Genomic DNA, 24,597 nt, shown 5'->3' on the forward strand with positions numbered 1-24,597 from the left:
AGTGCAGAGATCTCGACTCACTGCAACCTCCGCCTCAGCCTCTGGAGTAGCTGGGATTACAGGCATGCGCCACCATGCCTGGCTAATTTTGTATTTGTTAATAGAGACAGGTTTTTGCCATGTTGGCCAGGCTGGTCTCGAACTCTGGACCTCAGGTGTTCCACCCGACTTGACCTCCCAAAGTGCTGGGATTACAGGTGTGAGTCACCGCGCCCGAGCCACAGCACGGGGCCTGGCCTCCTTTTCAATTGCTACATAGTAAGTATTCCAGAGTACTGATTGCTATTAAGTTACTTCTCTAATCCCCCACTGATGGATAGTTAGTGTAAAACATTGGAAACAGTTGCAGACAGCCCTGCCGCCGGCATTCTTGAATTGTGTAAGCTCCAGATCTTTTCTCTGGGTACATCACCTCCAGGAAGAACTGCTGGCTGGGTTATCGGGTGGTGGATGCACTTAGAATGTTATTAGAAAATGTCAAATTGCCCAATTTACACTCCTGCCAGTCCAAATGGGGGCATGCCCACACCCCTGCGTGGTCCAGTACACAATGAATGGTCATTTTGTGAAGTCACAGGGTCAAATCTTTCTCCGTGCCTCATCCCACTTAATCCTTGCAACATTCTCAAGAGGCGGGTAGACGGGGTGTGGCCACTACCATCATATCCATTGCACAGTTGGAAGCAGACTCAGCGAGGTTACTTTGCTGGAGGTCAACCACAGTGAGGCATGGGGCCCGGCTTAGCTTTGAATCCAGGTCAGAAAGCACCAAAGCTCATTCTCTCCCATACATTTTAGGGAACTTGGGGAGAGTGACCCTAACTATTCCGAAGGCCTTGCCCCTTGGCAAAGGTTTGTTGATTGTGATGGGAATAGACCTACGGGGGCGGGGTGGAGGCTCTTGCTGCTTTACCCTATGTTCTCGGTTCTCCTCCTTTGCAAAACGGATCGCTACGTCTCCTTGCTTGGCACTTTGCAAATTGGGGAACGCTACGCCCACATTCCGGCCACGGGTTTCGAACCTCCAGCCTGCACGTTCCCGGCCGGTGCTGATGCTGTGCTGGGTCTCACGTACTCAGCCGCCGCCTGATAACCAGGGCGGGGCCCGGAGCTTGCGGGCAGTGATTGGCACCTGCCCCAGCCTGTCCGCGCCTCGGGCTGGCCCCTCAAGCCAATACTGGCTCCTCTCTGTGCGGTCGTCGGGCGGGCCCTGAGGCTCCCTTGTCAATCCAAGGCCCAGCTGCCGTCGGGTTGGTCGCGGCAGCCTTGACTGGCGTGCGCCCTCTCCAATGAGAACAGAGCCGGTCAGCGGGCACGTGGGTGGGCGCCGGCGTGTCCCCGCCGGTCTGCCAATGAAGAGGCAAGGCCGGCGTTTGTCCCCGCCCAATCGCGGCGCGCGGTGGGCGGGCCGTGCGGTGTTGATGGGCCCGGCGGAGGGGAGGGGCGGAGCTGTCAGCTCTGGCCAATGGGTGCTCGGGCGTGGGTCCGGCAGCCAATGGCAGTCGGGGCGGAGCTGGCGCGCGGCCTTATAAGCCCCCCCCGGGAGCGCTCGCGGAGGGCTCGGTCGCCAGCAACCGAGCGGGGCCCGGCCCGAGCGGGGCTTGGGGGTGCGACGCCGAGGGCGGGGGAGCGCGCGCCGCTGCTCCCGGACCGGGCCGCGCACGCCGCCTCAGGTGAGCCCACGGGGAGGCCGCCCGGCCGTGTCCGAGCGCGGACCCCGCCGCCATGGCCGCCCCCGCGTCGCGGCTCGGGGCTGCGGGCGCGCCCGGGACTCGAGGCCCAGGCCTCGGGCGCGGCCTGCTCGGGCCGGGCCTCGCGCTTTGTCCGGGCCGGCGGGGCGGTTGGGGGCGTTAACCGCCCGGCCCGGGGGCGCCCGCTGGTTTTCGGGCGGGGGCGGCGGGGCCGGACAATGGCGGGGCGCGCCCAGGGGCGGGAGCGGGGGCCCCTTCCCGGGCCGGGGGCGCGCGGGGGCTGGGCACAGACGGCCCCGGCGCCCCGCACAAAAGATGACAGCGTGGGTGGCCCCGGCCGGGCCCTTTTATCACCCGGGACAACCCTCGGCCTATTATTATTATTATTTTTTAAAGAAAGCAAGAAAAAGAAAAAAGACCCCAGCCCCTGGGTAACCCCCGCCTGCGTTTCTGGCCCTTTGGGCGCCAGGGGGGCTAAGGGGAAGCCCCCCAGCTGGACACCCAGGGATGCCCCCTAAATGCCTATCATTGCTCCTGCACTGCCCCCACCTCCGGTCAACCTGCTATGCCTTGGTAGCTTCCAAACTTGCCCCCCTGTACGTACCCGAAACCCCCACCCCGCCATAAGCATATGCAATCTGGATTTTAGAAAAAAATCATCTTGCTATGCAACGGCAGCCTCCACGAGTCTCTCCGTCCCTCCCCCTTCCAGCCTGATCGCCATCTCGAACGAAGCCCCTGCTCTAGAGAAATGAATTGAGGAGTTGCTTCCGCCGAGACCCCTTTTCTGTGTCCCCCGTGGACATCCCCCTGGGAGCTGGGGACGGACTCGCTCTGAAATCTGCTTGACCTGGGGTCTGCCAGGGCCCAGGTCTGCGCTCAGTGGTGGCCATGACAATCAGGCAGGACGGGGGACTCTGTCCACCTGGGCACGGTGGAAGGTTTTAAGGGGCATGTTTTCCGCCCCTGGGGGCAGTGGAGGCATGGACTGCTTTTGGGTGCATCCCATCTGTTTGCTTGGGGGAGGATGCTTTTGTTTTAATAATTTAGCAGCACCCTGTGAGGAAGTGTTCCCCGAGTTGTGAAACTAGTGAGAAGGTGGTTCAGCTCCATGGAGCCTAGTGATCCTGTCATATGTGAAGAGCGTCTTTTTCCATGTGTTTCTGGCTGGGGCGTGTATTCAGCAAGTTCCTTTGGGTCCCACCGGGTGCCTGCACTGTCTTGGGATCTCTGGATACTGGACTGAATTCAAGGGATCGGTGCCCTGCCCCAGTCCTGTGCCTCAATGGCCGTTTATCAGAATGTCCCCGGGCTGGAGAATGCTCCTAAAAACAGCACCAGTCCTAAAGCAGGCTCATTAGACGACTCCTATGGGCTTTTATCACTGCCGTTATGGGAGCTAATGACTCCCCTAATTCTCCAATAATAGCTTCCTTATGAGCCACCAGGAGGGTTTGTCAACACACGGGGTCAGCCTTCTCCTGCAGCCCCTGCTGAAGCAGTGGGCATCCTCTCTCCGCTTTGCAGTTTATGTTTTGAAACCCTGAAGGTCGGAGTTTAAAGCCGTGGTAGAGTCAACTTCTGTCTGAGCCGAGGATTTCTGGGACTTGCCAGCCTCGTCTCCGTGTGTCTGATTGGACACCTGGCAGGTCCGGGCGCTCCCCCTCCTTGAGCCGGCGACACCAGGACGGGTCAGACTGTCCTGGCCTAGAGGAGGTCACCGCTGGGGAGGAAAAGGGGGTAACGGAGATTCTGCCGCACAGACGGGTGTCTGTGTACAGGCTGTTTTGGTGGAAGCGTCTACTGTGTCAGGAGCTGCGGGTGCCTGCGTGTGCACGTGTGTGTTTAGTTGCTGAGACCTGAAATATATATGTCTTAGTAACAATCCGTTTGCTCGCATTTTCTAACCCTTTCCTCTTTGGGGAGGGGGCTGCTAACAAGATGTTAACTGCTGGCGCTTAAAGGTATAGCTGATCAGCCACCGCACAGCACCCCGCCTGGCCTTTGTTGTACTTTTCTGTCTCGTGGAAGAGACCCTTCCTCAGCCTCCTGCCCTGTCTTCAGTCCCTGTCCCGTCCTGCAGGAGCCCTCTGGGGTGGCCAGGGGCCGTCCTCTGTGTCCTTCTCTCCCACCTGACCACTCTGCCTGTACTTTAATTCCTAATTTCTCTGTCTCCTCTGCTGGTTTCCTGCCCCTGTTTGTCCTATGCCCCACCCACTCCCTGATGAGCCGGGGAGGAGCCTCAGCTCTGGGGAAGCCATCTGTCCTCGGTTCCATCTGACACCTGTGGGGACGTGCCTTGGGGTCATGCGTTCACCTGGTCTGGGGCTGCTAGGTTTCCAGTGCCGAGTGCCATGCCGGGACAGGTTGGGAGGAGTCCCTGGCTCCTGTGGGTTTAGAGTGTCGTGGGGGAAAGGGTGAGCTGGCTGCCCAGGGCCTGGTCACAGCTGGAATGGTGGTGTGCAGTCCGCTGCCCTCGGGCCCAGCTCAGGGAGCAGGCAGGAGGAGGCAAGGCTGTTGAGGGCCTGAGGTGCATTTGTAGGTGGCTTTGTTCTCTGGATCGGGGAGCGGAATTGGGGGTTCAGAGCTGGGTGACCTTGACCCAGTCACTTGCTCAGTGACAAAGCAGATCGGGGGCACTAAATCTTTCCGAGCCCACTGGGCAGGAGGGGACGGAGAGCAGATGAACAGGATGGGGGCTCGGGGTGGGGGGAGCTCCGCAGGCCTGCACTGGTCACCGCCATGACAGATCGGCCGTCCTCATCCACAGCCTCACCCTAGGCTCCTGGCTCAGCTCCAGGGACCTGCCATGAGGCAGCTCGATGGGGCCTTCAGATGCCACAGCCCTCCCCCTTCCTGCCCCAGGGGTCTCTGTTCCTGGCTTAGGATGCCGGACAGAAGAGCAGGGGCCCAGCCTGGGCTCCGTTCTCATCTGGTGGTCTTGGCGACGTCTCTGGGTCTCTGCCCTCTGTCCCATGCCCCACACAGGCTTCAGAGTTGGAGAGACCTGGATTCAGATCCCTCCTCTGAGGCAGTCACTTCCCCTCTCTGGGCCTTGCTTTCTTCATCTGTAAAATGGGTGTAATGGGAACACCTCCCTCCCAGGTGGTTGTGAGGATCAAAGCGGGTAAAAGGCGCTGAAGCTTGCAGGGTGCCAGGAGCTCTGAGTTCGGAGCCGGTTTATTACACGGCAAGGCCCTGCTGCCCTGTCAGGGTCTCCCCACCTCTGCCCTGTCCACGTTCTGGGCTGGGACATTCTGTGGCGGGGCTGTCCTGGGCACCGTAGGGTGAGTGTGAACAATATCCCTGACCACCACCCACCAGATGCTAGTAGCACCCTGTCCCCTAAGCGGTAGCAACCAAAAGTGTCCCCTGGGAAGCACTGTCAACCCCGCAGTGAGAACCTTGGACTTGGCCTTCAGCCCTGCAGTAGCTCATGGTGTGCTGTGACCATGATGGGCCTCAGCTCCCTTTCTTTCCTCCCCACTCACCCTTTAGCAGTGAGTGACTCCTATTTGCAAACTGTGTCCCGGACACACTCCTCACCTGGTTGTTCAGGTTCTCCGTGACTGTCCTTCTGCCCTTCCAGGGTGGCAGCTTCCACCTGAGAGGAGAGGAGCCCCCACGGGGTCCCCTGCACGCCCTGCACTGAGGGGCAGCCCGGCATCTGTGGGGTCTTCTGGGCTGCTCTCTGGCCTCTGAGCTCCGGGTCTTCCTGGGCTGCTCTCTGGCCTCTGAGCTTTGGCAGGTCCTTGCCTAGGCTTGCTTGGCTGCCCCCAGGGGTGGCACTTCCACACCCTCCCAGTCACCATAGCCCTGACCTGTCGATTTGCCAGACAGTTTTCTTTAAGTCCATTTAAAAATGACTCACCTCTTTGATCTTGGCCTCTTCCTGAACAGTAATGTCCCCAGAGTTGTGGAACATTAATGTGCTAGTTGCACATACTTTTATTTATTTATTTTGAGACAGAATCTCACTCTGTCACCCAGGCTGGAGTACAGTGGCTAGATCTCAGCTCACTGCAACCTCCACCTCCCGGGTTCAAGTGATTCTCTGGCCTCAGCCTCCCGAGTAGCTGGGATTACAGGTGCCCGCCACCACACCCTGCTAACTTTTGTATTTTTAGTAGACACGGGGTTTCACCATGTTGACCAGGCTGGTCTCAAACTCCTGACCTCAAGTGATCCGCCTGCCTCGGCCTCCCAAAGTGCTGGGATTACAGGCATGAGCCACTATGCTCGGCCAAGTTGCACATACTTTTACTAATTCGCGTTCAAATGAGCTTAACCACTATATTAAAAAAAAGAAAATTTGTATCTTCCCAAATACTGAGGCGGGAGTTGATTGACGAATTGATGTTTCTTGGTTTTTGGACAAATTAATTTTCGAGCTCACTCCCTGCGTGACTGGCCTGTTCTAGGATGCTGGACTTGGTTAGATCTGGGTCCGTCTATTCCCTCCTGCTCCCTTGAGGAGCTCGGAAAATGGCCTTCCCTGTTGGGGTGGGGAACATGGGAAGTCTCTACCTCCTGCTTAGTTTTGCTGTGAACCTAAAACTGCTCTCTGAAACAAAGTATATTTAAAAAAAAAAAAAAAAACTGGATGGGTGCAGTGGCTCACGCCTGTAATCCCAGCACTTTGGGAGGCTGAGGCGGGCGGATCACCTGAGGTCAGGAGTTCGAGAACAGCCTGGCCAACATGGTGAAACCTCGTCTCTTCTAAAAATAAAAAAATTAACTGGGCGTGGCGGTGCACACCTGTAGTCCCAGCTACTTGGGAGGCTGAGACAGGAGAATTGTGCCGAGATCCTGCCACTTCACTCCAGCCTGGGTGACAGGGCAAGACTCCGTCTCAAAAAAATAAGTAAGTGGCCGGGCGCAGTGGCTCACGCCTGTAAAGCCAGCACTTTGGGAGCCAAGGCGGGCAGATCACGAGGTCAGGAGATCGAGACCATCTTGGCTAACACCGTGAAACCCCGTTTCTACTAAAAATGCAAAAAAAATTACCCGGGCGTGGTGGTGGCCGGTGCCTGTAGTCCCAGCTACTTGGGAGGCTGAGGCAGGAGAATGGCGTGAACCCGAGAGGCGGAGCTTGCAGTGAGTTGAGATCGCGCCACTGTACTCCAGCCTGGGCGACAGAGCGAGACTCCATCTCAAAAATAAATAAATAAATAAGTAAGTAAGTAAATAAATACATAAAATAAAAAACTGGCCAGGTGCGGTGGCTCACACCTGTAATCCCAGCACTTTGAGAGGCCGAGGCGAGAGGATCACCTGAGGTCAGGAGTTTGAGACCAGCCTGGCCAACATGGTGAAATCCCATCTCTACAAAAATACAAAAATCAGCTGGGCATGGTGGTGGGCGCCTGTAGTCCCAGCTACTCGGGATGTGGGGGCACGAGAATCTCTGGAACCTGGGAGGCAGAGGCTGCAGTGAGCCAAGATCACACCACTGCGCTCCAGTCTGGGAGACAGAGCGAGACTCTGTCTCCAAAAAAAAAAAAAAAGGTAGTCAAAGGAGTAAAAACCAAAACAAACAAACAAACAAAAGATTTTCCCCTGCTCAGAACCTTCTGGTGACTTCCTATTGCCCTTGGGAAAAATTCCGGGCCCTTTCGCGTGGCCCCTTCGCTCTGTCATCTGTGGCCTTGTCCTTCCTTCCTTTCCTCCCTTTCTCCCTCCTGCACCTGCTCCTTTCCTGGCACAGCCGCCTTCCCTGCCCGCCCTTCCCTGCCTCAGGACCTGTGCACTTGCTGTGCCCGCTGCCTGGGTCTCTTTCCACCCAGCCGGCTCCTTATCACTCTAGTCACTTCCCTTCCCTGCTTCTCCTCCTTTGCATGTCACACGATCAGAGCTGGGTATTAGTCTGTTTGTGTATCTGTTTGTCTCATCTACTAGGGCAGGGGCTTTTTCTGGAAGGGCCTGAGAGTAAATATTTTTGGCTTTGTAAGCCAGAGGTCATCTCTGTCCAGACCACTCTGCTTTGCCGTTGTAGCAAGAAAGCTCCCGTGGGCGAGTGTGCCTGTGTTTCAGTAAAACTTTATTTATGGACACAAACGTGAATTCTGTGCAATTTTTACATTATAAGACATTTTTCTTCTTTTGCTTTTTTTTTCCTCCAACAACTAAAAAATGTCAAAACCATTCTTAGACTGCAGGCTGTACAAAAACAGGTGGCGGGCAGGATTGAACCTGTGGGTTGTAGTTTGCAAATACCTGGCTAGGGTGTGAGGGCCACACTACGGAAAGCTATGGAAACCACGTCAGCCTCGCGACCCCTAGGATGTACGGCAGCTCCTTAGACATGGTGGGTGTTGAGTGGACATTCCTTGTTGAGTGAATGAATTTTTTTTTTTTTTTTTTTTGAGACAGAGTTTTGCTCTGTGGCCCAGGCTGGAGCGCAGTGGGCTGATCTCGGCTCACTGCAACCTCCACCTCCCGGATTCAAGCGATTCTCCTACCTCAGCCTCTTGAGTAGCTGGGATTACAGGTGCATGCCACCACGCCCGACTAATTTTTGTATTTTTAGTAGAGATGGGATTGCGCCATGTTGGCCAGGCTGGTCTCCAACTCCTGACCTCAGGGCATCCGCCTGTCTCGGCCTCCCAAAGTGCTGGGATTACAGGCGTGACCCACCGTGCCCAGCCTGAGTGTGAATTTGTGTCTTCCTAACTTCAAAGCATTTAGAGTCATATTCTAGCCTTAAAAAAAAAATGGGTCATGGCCGGGTGCGGTGGCTCACGCCTGTAATCCCAGCACTTTGAGAGGCCGAGGCGGGTGGATCACCTGAGGTCAGGAGTTCGAGACCATCCTGACCAATATGGAGAAACCCTGTCTCTACTAAAAATACAAAATTAGTCGGGCGTGGTGGTGTATGCCTGTAATCCCAGCTTGTTGGGAGGCTGAGGCAGGAGAATCACTTGAACCCTGGAGGCAGGGGTTGCAGTGAGCTGTGTATGCCTGTAATCCCAGCTTGTTGGGAGGCTGAGGCAGGAGAATCGCTTGAACCCTGGAGGCAGGGGTTGCAGTGAGCTGAGATCGCGTCACTGCACTCCAGCCTGGGCGACAAGAGGGAAACTCAGTCTCAAAAAAAAAAAAAAAAAGGTCATGGGTCATTTCAAGGATCCTTAAAACTGCAGGAATGTGAGAAAATGCGATGCCGACATCCACCCAGACAGCCTCACCATAAAGGAGGGAAAAATCAGCTACAAATAGTGTTGGTGGGGGGAACGCTTTGCTGTTTGAGACGCCAGACTCTCTTGCTCTGGGGTTCACACGGCTGCCTTTCTGTTACAGCTCACCAAGCGTCAGAAGCACGTCGAGCCGTGTACTCGGCCCAAGGAGTTCAGTGTGACCTGGCAGGAACTGAGGGTTTGTTGAAAAGGAAGACAGCATTGCACAATTTCACAAGGCTTTTGTTTTGTAAGCATCGGAACTCTCCTCGTTACCAGTGCTAGCGCCCCCGATGGGAGGGGCAGGGGAGTCGCAGATGGTGGTTTCTGCTGTCCCTGAGCACAGAAAGCCTCGTGAGCGAGGTGGCTTATCCGGTGCAGAGCTCAGCTTTGTAGAGTGAGTGGACAAGTGCCCGTCGGTGGCCATCGTGCGGTCAGTGGCCGAGTGGGGGACTGTGCCCGGCCACACTTCCTTTGTCTCACTCTTCTCCTGGCTGACAGGCATTTTCTGAGCCAAGTAGGTCTTTGGCATCTTAGATTTGGGCCTGTCCCAGGAACGTTCTGACTTGTCAAGAAATCGTACCGTTAATTTACGGTCATGCTTTCTTTCCTTGATTGAAATAAACAATCTGGAGAGGCTTGCTCAGAATTTCTTGGCTTTCAAAAGTTGCCTGTCTTTTTTTCTTTTTCTTTTTCTTTTCTGTTTTTTTTTTTTTTTTTTTTTTTTTTTGATTTTTGCTTGCCTTCTCTCTCTCCCTGCTTCTCTGGCTCTTCCTCCCTTCCCTCTTTCTTTTCTTTCTTTATCCACCTCAGTGATCTTAGCAAACACGAGGGGATGGATGACAAGTTTGCGTCCAGCCATCTCCGCCCTGCTGGCAGGCTGTGCCTCTTTGGTGGTGGCCGAGCGCGAAGTTGCTCTGTGGCTCTGGACTGGGATCGTGTTTGTTCAGTGGACAAAGGCTGAGAATCCCGAGGCCGACTGCCCAATGGCTGCTGCACCTCAAGACCCCGAGGGCTCTCAGGTGCACAGTGACAGTCACTCACGCAGACCTGGCCCCGTTTGCTGGTAGGCGTGACCACCGTTGTGTTTTTCAGACAAGCCTGGGTGACTTGCTGTGAAAACGTCAGCTGAGGGCACGGTGGCAGGATTTCCCCCTGCATAGACCTCCCGTCAGCATTCATAGCTGGACCCAAGTGCTGGCACCTTCCGAGCTGCCGGCAGTGGCGGTGGGCCTGTTTGCGTTTTTGCGGCTGCCCTAGTCTCCGGGGTGAGAGCGTGGAGACAGATGATTTGTATGAGATTAGCCGGCCGTGGATTCAGAATCGCTCTTTGTGTGATGGGTCCCAGGGGTCCCTTTTGACCACAGAGCCAGCCTGAAACTACCTACGGGTGCTGTGGACCCCTTGATCATGGCGGGATGGAAATGGGCTGTGCCCTCAGCCGGGACTCAGGACTGCAGCATGTCTGGGCAGCAGCCTGGAAGCTGGCCAGCCTCGGCGCCCTTGGGGACAGCCCTTGACACTCTGGCTCGGTGCCCTGAGTGAGGGGGCGCCACCCTGGGCTCCCTGGGATGCGAGCAGGACCCAAGCCAGGCTGCTGGACCTGGACAGTCGCGTCATGTTGCTGTTGTCCCCTTCCTGCAGCATCTCCATACTCTCCTAAAATCCCATCTGTCAGACAGTGTTGGCTGTAGGCAGAGCGGGCCTCCTGTCTTGCAGTCGGGCCGCGTGGATCTGATTGTCTTGCTCAGGAGAGAGAGAGGATTGCCGTCCCTAGCATGCACTTGAGTCAAGCCTCTGGAATTTCAACTCCTGCTCCCTGCTCTATTCCAACTGCTTCCCCCGGGAAGGGGGGACGAGGCGGAGGAAGTCGCTCTCTTGACACCCCTAGAACATAAGGCATCTTGGCCAGGCACAGTGGCTCACGCCTGTCATCCCAGCACTTTGGGAGGCTGAGGAGGGTGGATCACCTGGGGTCAGGAGTTCAAGACCAGCCTGGCCAACGTGGTGAAACCCCATCTCTACTAAAAATGCAAAACTTAGCCGGGCGCGGTGGCACGTGCCTGTAATCCCAGCTACTCGGGAGGCTGAGGGAGGAGAATCGCTTGAACCTGGGAGGTGGAGGTTGCAGTGAGCCGAGATCACGCCACTGCACTCCAGCCTGCACAATGGAGTGAGACTCTGTCTCAAAAAAAAAAAAAAAAAAAAAAGAACATAAGGCATCTCATGTTACTGTCTGTCTGGGCTGGAATTGGTGGAAGCCACAGAATTTTTTTGGCCCCTCTAGCCACGGGTGTCCTGCGTACCCCAAAGGCAGAGCAGAGCCTGCTTCTCAGCCAGAGCCCGAAGGGCAGCTGCCGTTCATCAAAACAGCTCCTGTGCACTTCTGTGCCTGTCGCTGGCTCAGGGGCGGGAGGAGGGATGGGCTGCAGCGAGCGGGTGTGGTCAGGCCCAGGCTGGTGCGTGGTCACTGGGAGCTCGGGCAGCATGGCTGTCACTGTAGCCACACCCTGGGTCCCTCTGAGTGGGTTTGCATTGTCCAGCTCCGCGTGAGAGTTGTCAAGTTCATGCGTGCCTGGTCAGGGGCGCAGGGTGGCCAGATGACCAGTGTCTCCTGCCCTCAGGGCCTCTTGGTGGAAGGAGATGGAGAAGAACTGCCAAGAGGGATAGAAACCAAGCCTGGAGGCCGGATGGCTGTAACACAGCACTGTGGGAGGCTGAGGTGAGAGGATCGGTGGAGGCCAGGAGTTCAAGACCAGCAAGGGCAACATGGCAAGACCCCATCTCTACAAAAACTAGAAAAAATTTGCCAGATGTGGTGGCTATGTCTGTAGTCCCAGCTACTCGGGAGGCTGAGGCGGGAGGATTGTTTGAGCCCAGGAGTTTGAGCCTACAGTGAGCCATGATTACACCACTGCACTCCAGCCTAGGCAACAGAGCAAGACCATGTCTCAAAAAAACCCCAAAAAAGCAAGCCCAGGGAAGCACAGGGCAGTGCAGTGCGCCGGGAGGCTTCCCATAGGAACTGCTGTTTGCGCAGAGCCTTGTCTGTTGTGGGAACTGTCACAGATGACTGTGAGCTTGAGAGCAGAGGAAGTAGCAAGAGGAACTTGGGGGTGTGGCCTGGGAGATCTGAGAGGGGATGGGGTCAGGGTGAAGCCCACCTGGCATGCTGGAGGCAGCTGGGCACCCAGGCTCTGGGGTGTCTCTGGAGGTGTTACCCGAACCAGTATGATCATGGGGACATGAGGCAGCAGGCAGCCCCGTCCTCGAGGAGCTCAGAGTCTAGTTGGCAAGTCTAGAAGCCATTCCTGTCACCAGGGAGGGCCACCTCACAGTTGCCCAACCATTGGCGTCAGTGTGCTGGCCAGGTTCTGAATTTTCTAGGACAGCCTCCCTTAGAAATGATCCTGCCATTTAAAAAAATATATATTTTTATGGAGCTATCATTCACATACTCTAAAATTCATCTTCTTAAAGTATACAATTCAGGCTGGGCACAGCGGCTCACGCCTGCAATCCTAGCACTTTGGAAGGCTGAGGTGGGCAGATCACTTGAGGGCAGGAGTTTGAGACCAGCCTGGGCAAAATGGTGAAACCCCATCTCTACTAACAATACAAAAGAATTAGCCAGGCGTAGTGGTGCACGCCTGTAGTCCCAGCTACTTGGGAGGCTGGGGCATGAGAATCGCTTGAACCCAGGGGGCGGAGGCTGCAGTGAGCTGAGATCATGCCACTGCACTCCAGCCTGGGTGACAGAGCAAGACCTTTTCTCAAAAAAAAAGATATGATTTAGTGGTTTTTAGTACATTGACACAGTTGTGCAGCCGTCACCACTATCAAATGTTAGAACCTTTCTGTTACACAAAGGCACTCTGCCTCCACCAGTGGTCACTATCCATCCCCTCCCCCATCTGCTGGTACCCACACATCTCTTTCCTGTCTCTGGATTGGCCTGTCCTGAACATTTCATAGAGATGGAGTCACACACTGTGTGGCCTGCTGTGTCTGGCTTCTCTCAGTGGGCGTGATATTCTCAAGATGTATCCACGCATGGCATGTGTCAGAGCCTTGTCCCTTTTCTTTCTTTTTTTTTTTTTTTTTGAGATGGAGTCTTACTCTGCCACCCAGGCTGGAGTGCAGTGGCATGATCTCAGCTCACCTCAACCTCCGCCTCCTGGGTTCAAGTGATTCTCCTGCCTCAGCCTCCTGAGTAGCTGGGATTACAGGCATCTGCCACCACACCCGGCTAATTTTTGTATTTTTAGTAGAGATGGGGTTTCACCATGTTGGCCAGGCTGGTCTCGAACTCCTGGCCTCAAGTAATCTGCCTGTCTCGGCCTCCCAAAGTGCTGGGATGACAGGTGTGAGCCACCGCGCCCGGCCCGCTTTGTTTCTTTACATGGCTGCATCCTATTCCCCTGTGCAGGGGGGTCCTGTTTTGTTTTCCATTCATCTCAGTGGGCATTTAAGTTGTTCTGATTTTTTCAGCCCCATCCGCTCCCCAGTCCGTGGCAGAGCTCAGGGATTCCTGTGCTGCACCGTGCAGAATACAGGCCGAGCCGGCCCCGGGGCAGACACAGCATAGAAGCCATTTGTGGGGCTGTCTTAGGGGCTGGGGTGGGCGGGCTCAGCTTGGCGGACGCTGGGCTGCGGCTAGGCTTTGAGGTGCAGTGGCCCGGCGGGCCTGCAGGGGTGCACAGGTACACTGTGAGGCCACAGGGTCTGGGCTCCAGGTCATTAGTGGCGAGTCCGGGCCACGGGCCTCTTCTCTCAGCCTGAGCTGGCGTGCCTCAGCCAGTGGGGCCCTGGCAGGGACCTCTCTGTGCAGCCACAGGGCCCCTGTGTCTCCGCTCCATGGGGCAGCGTGGCCCCAGCTGACCACAGCTCTGACTTGCCCTTTGCTGTGTCCTGTAAGGTCACCCCTGGTGAGCAGGACCCCTGAGTCCACCACATCAGGGCCCGACGGCTGTCCTGTCCCCCCCCATCCTGTTTTTGGTGTCACCCCGCTGTCTGGTTAGCTGTGCCGGCCTCCCTGAGGGGCTTGTGAGAAGATGCCAGGGCCTTTCTTCCCCAGAGCTGCTCCCGCGAATCCAGCCTGGGGTTGGAGAGCACGCTGCTCCCTGGGTCACTTCCCTTTCCTGGTCCGGGGCCTGGTCCCAGCCCTGACAGGGTTGTGAGCCTTAGGAGGTGGCCACCAGGTTCTAAATGTGCCCCTGGGGCCCAGCAGCCTCCACCTGGACATCCCCCCAGGAGGTTAAAGGGGTGAGTGGGAGCCCCCCCCCCCACCGCGCTGGGCCCCTTGGGAGTGCAGGTGGGTTCTCCAGGGGAGCAGGTGACACTGCCAGGCACCGGCGGTGCTGTACGGTCAGCCCAGTGCCAAGCCCCACCTCCTCCCACCTGCTCTGCAGTGCTCTCCCTGTGGGGACAGTGACGTGCCTGGGGACTGTCACCTGCTCTCCCCTGACAGAGGATGTGGGTTACCTGGGGTGCCCCATCAGTACCCCAGGGGCTGCCGATGAACATGGGAAGACCCCATGGCAGGGGGCGGTCATGTAACTAAACACTACCAAGTGTCATGTGGTGAAGGTGGACCCCTGCCTCACACCATGGCCAGAAGCCAACCCCACATGTAGCAGAGATGAGAACATGTTACTAAAACGATTACAAAACCTCTAGAAGAGCCAGGTGCGGTGGCTCATGCCTGTCATCCCAGCACTTTGGGAGGCTGAGGTGGGCAGATCACCTGAGGTCAGGAGTTTGAGACCAGCCTGGCCAACATGGCAAAACCCCGTCTCTACTAAAAAATACAAAAATTAGCCTGGTGTGTTGGTGCAGGCCTGTAATCCCAGCTACTTGGAGGCTGAGGCAGGAGAATCGCTTGAACCTGGGAGATGGAGGCTGCAGTGAGCCAAGATTGCACCACTGTACTCCAGCCTGGGCAGCACAGTGAGATTCTGTCTCCAAAAAAAAAAAAGCCAGACGCAGTGGCACATGCCTGTAATCCCAGCTACTCAGGAGGCTGAGGTATAAGTAAGAATCTCTTGAACCTGAGAGGCGGAGGTTGCAGTGAGCCAAGATCGCACCACTGCGCTCCAGCCTGAGTGACAAGAGCAAGACTCCGTCTCAAAAAAAAAAAAAAAAAAAAGCCTCTAGAAGAAAACCTGGATGTAAATGTAAAATGTTGTATTTCCTTTTTTTAAAAACATTTAAAATTATTTTTATTTTTATGTTTTTAATGGCTTGTCTGTATAACCAAAAGTGATGTTCTCTCTCTCTCTCTCTCTCTCTCTCTCTCTCTCTCTCTCTCTCTCTCCCTCTCCCTCTCTCTCCCTCTCTCTCCCTCTCTCTCCCTCCCTCTTTCTTTCTTTCTTTCTTTTTTTGTGGCGGAGTCTCACTGTGTCAACCAGGCTGGAGTGCAGTGGCGAGATCTCGGCTCACTGCACCCTCCACCTCCCGGGTTCAAGCGATTCTCCTGTCTCAGCCTCCTGAGTAGCTGGGACTACAGGTGCCTGCCACCATGCCCGGCTAATTTTTGTATTTTTAGTAGAGACAGAGTTTCACTGTGTTGGCCAGGCTGGTCTCAAACTCCTGACCTTGTGATCTGCCTGCCTTGGCTTCCAAAAATGCTGGGATGACAGGTGTGAGTCACTGCACCTGGCCTAAAAGTGATGTGTTTTTTAAGGCAGCGCTGTCCAGTGAGGATGCAGAGCAAGCCCGTGTGTCTGAATTTTCTGGTAGCTGAGTTAAAAGGTGAAGAGAAATGGGGGAAATTAATTATAATAGTGTATTGTATTGAACCCAGTATACCCCCAGTTTTATCATTTCAACATGTAATCATCATCTTCAAAACTGTTGGTGAGATGTTTCACACTGCTTTTTCTTTTCTTTTTTTTTTTTTTGGGTGCTGTCTTTGACATTCATTGTGTATTTTCGCTGAGAGCTGGCCCTACATGGTTGATCATTTGGGGAGGGTCCCGGCCCCGGGTGCACTGAGCGTGATGCCAGCCTGGTGCTATAGATGGGGTCCTGGTGCTTAGTGGACCAGGGCCCATGCTCCTTCCTCCCCCCCTCCCAATCCTGCCCCCACCTCTCCCAGGCAGGACTTAGGGCTCTGATGGTGTCTGGCTGGAGAGATGAGACACACCTGACATTCGCCAGCAATGGTAGGAGACGCTGCGACAGGTGCGGCTGAAGGAGAGCTAGGCTGTCTGGCGGTGGTCCTGGCCTATCTTCCCTGTGGGCCCTCGCCCACAGTCTCTCGCCTTTGCCAGGGAGCGCTGAACCGTGGACTGGTCCTGGGGGCCAAGGGGTCCTGGCGGCCCAGCCTGGGCAGCGCCTCTGGCATCGCAGCGGGTGGGAAGGCGCAGGGCTGGTGGGGCTTAGGAGGCGCTTGGCACTGAGGAGGTGTTTCCGGGAAGAGAATGGCAGGAAGTTGGAATGCTTCTTTGGCTGTAGGAAAGCCCAGAAGAGAGACTTGTGGATCAACACCGCCCAGGAATAACATCCTATAGCCACAGGCGGCTTCAAAGGGCTTGAGCTCTCAGGGCACGATTGCGGGAGGATTCGCAGCGGGGAGGATGGACACCCGGAGACCTGCTACCCACGCACCTAGCCTGCTGGGCTCAGATCCACCTCTCCTGGGTCTGTGTCTTTATTTCCAAAGTGGGGGTGGCTCTGCAGGTCCCGCTTCAAGGCTGAGTGAGGTTAACTGAATTACCACGCGAAAAGCCCTTGGTGAAGTAGTTCTCACCCCAGGGGCAATTCTGTCTCTTAAGGGACACCTGGCCACGGCTGGGGACATTCGTGATGGTCAGGATTTAGGCGTGCTCCTGGCGTGGGGTGGGTGGAGGGCAAGGACACTGCTCAGCACCCCGCAGTGCCCCGGGCGGCCTCATCCCAGGGAAGGCTCCAGGCCAGCATCCACCGAGCGGAGGCTGAGGCCCCAGTCCAGAGCGGCGCTGGCCGGGTTGGGCCCCGGGAGGTCACAGGAATGACTTTTCTCTGGGCTTGTTTCTGCTCTTGACTGTGAATAGAGGTGCTGCACTAGAAGTTTCTAAAATCTTTTTCCGTTCCAAGACAGCTTAGGGTTTATGCTGCTCTTCGTGTTTGTGCTGGAAAGGAAGTTAAGGAGCCGTGGAAGTGATCATAAAGCAACTTGAAAATAATAGTTTTTGCGGCCTCTTTATTATAATGGGGCAGCCAGGTGGGTTGGCCGGGGTTTTATGGGCCAGGAAGCAGGCGTGGGGGTTTCTGGGGGAAGCTGGACCCGAGGCAGCGTTGACCCCAAGACCAGGACTCCGCGTCTCTCCTGTTCCGGCCTGTTCCGTACGCCTTGTCAGGTTTTCTGCTCCGGTGAACTTGGAGTGTGTTGGGGAGTGACAGATCCAGAGAACATGTCCCTCTGCTGGATGATGCCGCTGGGGCCCTCGGGAGGGCTCGGGGTGTGTCTGTGGGTCTTGCAAACACTCTCCTCTTGGTGAGAAGGATCTGGTTGCATTTCGTGCCCTGGGGCTGTCCCCTGGCTCGGACAGAGGTGTCCCTGCTGTAACCCCCACTTCGCAGGGTACCAGATGCCACTGCCCAGGAGTTACTAATGTACCTGGGGGTCTGGCACCTGCTCCGTGAAACCCGAGGTCTCCCTGTACTAATTAATTTGGCCTTTAGCCAAAGGGAGGGCTGCAGCCTTCGGGATCTGCTGGGTCACAGTGGCTGTTACCCTAACAAGTTTCCTAGAGGGATGTTCATTAGAAAAATAATTTATTTTATGGTATAAAAATTAGCAATGACAGGCTGGGCATGGTGGCTCCCGCCTGTAATCCTAGCACTTTGGGAGGCCAAGGCGGGCAGATCACCTTCAGGTCAGGAGTTTGAGACCAGCCTGGCCAACATGGTGAAACCCCTTCTCTACTAAAAATCCAAAAATTAGCCCAGCGTGGTGGTGCACGCCCGCAGTCCCAGCTACTTGGGAGGCTGAGGCAGGAGAATCTCTTGAGCCTGTGAAGTGGAGGTTGCAGTGAGCCGAGATCGCGCCATCGCACTCCAGCCTGGGCAACAGAGCGAGACTCCGTCTCTTAAAAAAAAAAAATCAGCAATGACAGTGAAGTGGAAACAAAACAATACAAGCTGCCGTCATCTCCAGTGAGCTTCCGAGGTCTCTGCTCCATCCATGTGGATGTTTGGGAGGGGCCCTCCGTGGGCTCCAGGTGGCTGGTTTAGAGGTGGTAGAATGTTCTAGCTCTGTGAGGCTGGGATTCCCAAGTGGAGACCTGTGATGCTGCTGGGTGACAGGCAGAGGATCCTGCTGTGCAGGCTGGGGCTGCCATGGGAGGCTTGGAGCCCGAGGGTGGTGAGGATGGAATTAAGGGATCTGGCCCCGTGCGCTGTGCCGGGTGAGAGGCGGGTGTGAGCATGGCAGGAGGCTTTGGGGGCCGAATGTGCAGTGGAAGCCTGGATGGTGAGCGGATGAGCTGGTGCTGGAACCCAGACCCGCCTTCACTGCCCCCAGCGTTGGGCCAGGACGGCTTATCCTGTGGGCGGATGGTTTTGCTCTGAGCCTCAGCACCGGTTCCAGGAGCACAGCCTGGGAGCACGGATTGGGACTGTCTGTCTCTGGCCAAGGCTGTGTGTGTCTCAGGAAGCCTCCCCGGCACCCAGCCCTCCACCTCTGTGTGTTCTGCGCCGGCCGTCTCCCGGTTTTTCCCTCGCTGTCTGGGCCTGAAACAGCCCAGAAGAGAAATCGGATCTCTTTTCAGCCTGAGCTTCTCTTTTAGCCTGAGCTGAAAGAGATCATCTTGGGAAGGAGCTCCCCAGCCCGGCTTGGATTGGTCCCCTCTCTGGTGCCCCGGGGGAGTAGTGATGGATTCAGGACTTGGTCCTGGTCTGATCTGCAGTGGGGGCTGTGATGGGGTCCTGATGTGCCCCGTGTGCCATGGCGCTCGCCAAGGGCCAGCATGTCTGCGGCCTCCCAGGGGCTTCACGAGCCACATTCGGGGCAGCGCTTGGTTTGGAGTCTAGAGCCAGAGCCTGGCGTGGGACCCAAGCTCGTGAACTCTGTCAGTGCCACGGACTTGGGGCAGTGTCTCCGTGTGCCTCCCTGTGGGGCGATGGCGGAGTAAACGGGTGATGGTCACTGAGCGCTGGCCATGGGGACTCTTGGTCCTGGCTGCCAAGTAGAAGCTTCAGGGGTGCTCTTCACGGTCAGCTGACTCTGCTGTCCCTGATAGCAGAAGACAGCGAAGGCACCTGCCCCCTGCCATGGCAGGTCGGCGGGCACAGAGGAGGGCTCGGGAGGCTGTGTCCTCCAGCGTCTCCATGTTTACTGTGCCAGGCCAGGTGCTGAGGGGCCAGCGAGGAAGACGTGAGGACTGGAGAGAGCCTGGATTAGGGCCCTCGAGGGGCGGCGCTGCTTTAGCCGGGGGAACAGGGAGGGCCTCTCCCAGCAGGCAACATTCAGTCAGAGACCTCTGAGCGACTCACACCTGCCCACCTTTGCAGGATTTGGGACAAGAGTGCTCCAAAGAAGTGCAGGCAGCATGTGCAGAGTCCCCGAGGCGGAACGAGGTGCAGCTCACTGAGCTGGCAGGAGCAGAGAGGGCCGCAGGGGCACAGAGGCCAGAGCAGCAGTGCCTGCTGCCTAGTCAGCCATGAGGGGCAAAGGCTGGAGGCACTGCTGTCAGAGATTTATGCCTTTTTTAATTTTTATTTTATTTTTATTTTTTGTGAGACGGAGTCTTGCTCTGTCGCCTAGGCTGGAGCGTAGTGGCACAATCTCTCGGCTCACTGCACCTCTGCCTACTGGGTTCAAGCGATTCTCCTGCCTCAGCCTCCTGAGTAGCTGGGATCACAGGCGCCCGCCACTACGCCCGGCTAATTTTTATATTTTTAGTAGAGATGGGGTTTCGCCATGTTGCCCAGTCTGGTCTCAAACTCCTGACCTCAGGTGATCTGCTCTCCTCGGCCTTGTAAGATTTAAAGAAAGTGGAAAGAAATACAAAATGCAGCTGGCAGTTAAAGGCAAGTTTTCTTTAGTTAAAACCTGAGAGGCGCTCTTGGCCGATTGCGGTCAGGAGTGCTTTCTCTTATAGACTAAGAGTTTATATTGGTTTTAGGGTGAAGGGGCTTATCACAAGCTTGGAATGTTTCTGTGTATGGAGAAGTTTATGGCAGGGCTGGAATCTGTCTGGGAGGAGGGGAGGTTATCTTGGGGCAGACATCTTCCCGGCCGGAGGGGGGTTATCTTGGGGCTGGCATGTCTCTGGTTGGGGAGGAGTTTGCGATGTTTCTGGCTGGAGATGCTATTTGTGGTTTATGGTCATGCTGATCTTAGCTGTTAGGCTGATACCCTTTGGATTTAGCGGTCTTTTATTAAGGTGAACTTTTAGAATGAGGGGCTTGTCCGGGATGGCAATGCTTCTGCTGTCAGGCCTCCCAAAGTGCTGGGATGATGGGCGTGAGCCACCGCGCCTGGCCAGTGTATGTGTTTTAAAGACCTCTCTGGTGGCTGTCAGGAGTGAAAGCAGGGGACCTGTCAGGAAACTCCAGACGTCACCCAGGTGATTCGTGGCAATGGCTCAGGAGAAGGGGGTCTGGGCTGGGGCTGCGGCCTGGACTGGGGGTGGCTTTTGGAGGTAGACAGGATAGGCCTGGCTGGTGGGTTGAATGTGGAGCGGGGAGATCACTGCCACTCCCAGGGTACAGCAGCTGGTTTCATGCCCCCGGCTCGGCCACTTCCTGCACAGCGATGTGGTCTTGGGCCTGAGAACGTGGGAATAACAAACTCAGTTTCTCCCAGGCTGTCAGAGCAGTCACAGATCCCTTCCAGCACACGCGAGCAAAGCGGTGCAGGGGCAGGAGCTGGGGCCCTCCGTTCAGTTCACTCCTACCTGGGGGCTGCATCGGGCCGGACAGGCTGCGGGCTCCTCCCCACGTACCTAACCCCACGGCCCATGCCAGTCACAAGCCCCAGGCTGTGTCCTGAGCTTCTGCCGGACGCGCTGGAAACCAGCCTTCTCATGAACCCTTCTTTTTTTTTCTTTTTTGAGACGGAGTCTTGCTGTGTTGCCCAGGCTGGAGTGCAGTGGCGCAATCTAGGCTTACTGCAAGCTCCGCCTCCCGGGTTCACGCCATTCTCTTGCCTTAGCCTCCGGAGTAGCTGGGATTACAGGCACGTGCCACCACACCCGGCTAATTTTTTGTATTTTTAGTAGAGACGGGGTTTCACCGCGTTAGCCAGGATGGTCTCAATCTCCGGACCTCGTGATCCACCCGCCTCGGCCTCCCAAAGTGCTGGGATTACAGGCGTGAGCCACCGTGCCCGGCCTCATGAACCCTTCTTTGAGCTTAATTTGCTAATGCACCTCTCAAAACTCAGGGGAGCTGTTACTTACGTTTACCAGCTTATTAGAAAGGATTTTACAAAGGAGGCAGATGAAGACGTGTGTAGGGCGAGGGATGTGGGAAGGGGCACAGAGGGTTCCGTGCTCTCCCCGGGCTGTGCCGTCTCCAGGAACCTCCACGCATTCATCTGTGGGGAAGCTTCCAACCCAGTCCTCCGGGTTTTACCTCAGCTTCCTCGCAGAGGCTTGGGTGACCTCACTGCATTGGCCTGGGTGATCAAGTCAGCCTTTAGCCACATGCCCCTCCCCTCCTGTCCAGCCTGGGTCTTTTCAGTGAGCAGCCCTATTCCCTCAGCTCCCGAGGGGCTGCCAAGCCCTTAGTCACCTCATTAGCACACTGGAGAATTCCGAGGATCTGGGGGAGTCGTAGGCCAGGAAACAGGACAAAATGTATTTCACAGTCTCACTGGGCCGGTCCCTTGCCTCCGCTTCCTTGTCTGTGATGAGAGGACGGGAGGGTGGCTGTCTGGACAGCGCTGAAGTGGTAGAAGTGAGTCGCTGGCGTGGAGGGCTTGGCAGGGTGCTCTGTGAAGGGCCCTGTGGCCTGGGGTGGAAGCCGCTTGCAGAGTGCTGGTTCTCTGCCTAAGGATGGTGGGGCAGGGGGGCCGCGTTCACACGTGCTGTTGGCTGTGTCTGCCAGTCTTCCTTTCTTTTTTCTGTTTCTGTTTCTTTTTCTTTGTTTTTTTGTTTGTTTGTTTGTTTTGAGACAGAGTCTTGCTCTGTCGCCCAGGCTGGAGTGCAGTGGCACGATCTTGGCTCACTGTAACCTCCGTCTCCCAGGTTCAAGCGATTCTCCTGCCTCAGCCTCCCCCAGTAGCTGGGATTACAGGCATGCACCACCACGCCCAGCTAATTTTTTTGTATTATTAGTAGAGACAGGGTTTTACCATGTTGGCCAGGCTAGTCTTGAACTCCTGACCTCAGGTGATCCGCCTGCCTCAGCCTCCCAAAGTGCTCGGATTACAGGCATGAGCCACCATGCCCGGCCTTCTTCTTCTTCTTTTTTTTTTTGTGAGATGGAGTTTCACTTTGTTGTCCAGGCTGGAGTGCAAGGGCACGATTTTGGCTCACTGCAACCTCTGCCTTCTGGGTTCAAGCGATTCTCCTGCCTCAGCCTCCTAAGTAGCTGTGATTACAGGCATGCGCCACTGTGCCTGGCTAATTTTTGCGTTTTTAGTAGAGATAGGGTTTCACCTTGTTCACCAGGCTGGTCTTGAACTCCTGACTTCAGGTGATCCACTCACCTCGGCCTCTCCAAGTGCTGGGATTATAGGCGTGAGCCACGGTGTCTGACTCAGTCTTCCTTTTAATGTCATCCCTTGTTAATTTACTTTAGAAAGAGTTTGGGCCAGGTGCAGTGGGTGGCTTATGCCTGTAATCCAAGCGCTTTGGGGGGCTGAGGTGGGAGGATCACTTGAGGCCAGGAGTTCAAGACCAGGCTGGGCAACGTAATGAGACCCAGTCTCTACAAAAAAATTAAAAGCTTAGCTGAGCATGGAGGTGGCACCTGTAATCCCAGCTACTTGGGAGGCTGAGGCAGAAGGATCGCTTGAACCCAGGAGGTTGAGGCTGCAGTGAGCCATGATTGCACCACTGCGCTCCAGCCTGGGCAAAAGAGTGAGACCCTGTCCCCGCCCCACAAAAAGAGGGTCAGAACCTTGGTGTTAGAGCAGTTCACTTCCACCCAGAAACAGGGACTTAGAAAGGGAGACACTTGTGTGGAGCCCGAGGCAGACCTGCCCTGACTTAGCAGTGCAGGTTTCTGTACTGGAATGAGGGCCTGGGGCAGGTGGCCTCTGGCAGGATGCATCTGTTACCTGAGTCTGAAGGCAGTGTGGCGAGGAGATGGGAGGGCTGTGCCTGGGATCCTGGGGCCGCGGAGGGCTCATCTAGAGGTCATGAGTATTGGGCAAAGCTCACATGCCGTGTTTTAATACTGTCATTATGGAAGTTGGCCTGGGGGTAATCCAGTGTCTCTTTTAGATCTGTGTTGTACAAACACTGAACTAGTTCTGGTCCCTCTCCGGCCTTTGTTTTGGGGAGAATATTCGATGAGATGGCCCGTAATTCTAACACTGTGCATTTTGAAGGATATTTATAAACCTGGATGGATAAGGCCCTTCTTAGTGCTATTCTTGTGTTGGTTCCCTTTATTATTTTTTTTAAAAAACTTTATTATGGGCCGGGTATGATGGCTCATGCCTATAATCCCAGCACTTTGGGAGTCTGAGGTGGGCGGACTACCTGAGGTCAGGAGTTCGAGACCAGCCTGACCAATATGGTGAAACCTCGTCTTTACTAAAAATACAAAAATTAGCTGGGCGTGATGGCGGGCGCCTGTAGTCCCAGCTACTAGGGAGGGGACAGGAGAATTGCTTGAACCCAGGAGGCGGAGGATGCAGTGAGCTGAGATTGTGCCGCTGCACTCCTGCCTGGGCGACAGAGTGAGACTCGGTCTCAAAAAATAGTAAAGCAAAAAATAAAAACACTGTTATGGAGAATTTGACTACACAGAAAGGTAGACAACATGGAATAACGAGCCCCCCAGGCCCCTCACCCAGCCCCAAAACCATCAACCCATGGCAACCCCCCCTGCCCTACCCCCATCTGTGGTGAAATAGCCCTCATATTATTTTTGTTAACTTTTAATTTTTAAAGAATTACAGAGGCTGGGTGTGGTGGCTCACACCTGTCATCCAGGCACTTTGGGAGGCAGAGGTGGGAGGATCACTTGAGTCCAGGAGTTCGAGACCAGCCTGGGCAACACAGTGAGACCCTGTCTCTACAAAAGCAAAAATAAGAATGAATTATAGACTGCCAAGGTGTTGCAAAAATAATAAAGAGATTTCCCTAGGCTTCACCCTGCTTTCTCCAGTGGTAACATTTTACATAACTTTAGTGTCCCGTTAAAACTAGGAAATTGACACAGGACACTGTGGCTTCAGACCTTCCTCAGGCGTCCTCAGTGTCAGCACTGGCTCATTCTTTTGGTAGAGTCTTTGCGACATTCTGTTACCTGCACAGATTCCAGGAACCACCATTGCAATCAAGATACAGAACTGTTCTGTCAACACAAAGGAACGCTCTGCTTCTCCCTTCTGTCACCCCCAGGCCCTGGCGACGGCTGAGGATCTCTGCATCTCTGTAACCTTGCCCTTTTGAGAATGTTATGTAGATGGAATCACAGCGTATTTAACCTCTTGGGATTGGGTTTTTTCGCTTGCAATCTGTTGAAGTTGTTGTGTGTATCAGTAGTTACTTTCTTTTATTACTTTGTTTTCTCATTCTGCTTATTTCTGTGAGACGGGTGGCAGTGGTAAGGTCCCATCTTTCATT

General features: G+C 55.4%; 1 protein-coding gene across 14 annotated transcripts in view; it reads left to right on the forward strand.

The window, feature by feature from the left end:
* Nucleotides 1–1,541: 1,541 nt before the first annotated feature.
* The window catches only part of KDM4B (lysine demethylase 4B), a 186,916-nt gene continuing 163,860 nt past the window's right edge, over nt 1,542–24,597 (forward strand). For 6 of the 14 annotated variants that reach the window (XR_010153676.1, XM_054673181.2, XM_054673182.2 and 3 more), the window contains exon 1: nt 1,542–1,673. The gene's annotated coding sequence lies outside the window, so the exon portion shown is untranslated. Of the gene's footprint in view, nt 1,674–8,987; nt 9,114–11,487; nt 11,586–24,597 lie in introns of all 14 variants that reach the window. The other 8 variants (XR_010153677.1, XM_063801028.1, XM_063801030.1 and 5 more) reach the window with 3 other exon arrangements.

Source organism: Pan troglodytes, chromosome 20 (assembly GCF_028858775.2).
Source record: "Pan troglodytes isolate AG18354 chromosome 20, NHGRI_mPanTro3-v2.0_pri, whole genome shotgun sequence".
Lineage (NCBI taxonomy): Eukaryota > Metazoa > Chordata > Mammalia > Primates > Hominidae > Pan > Pan troglodytes.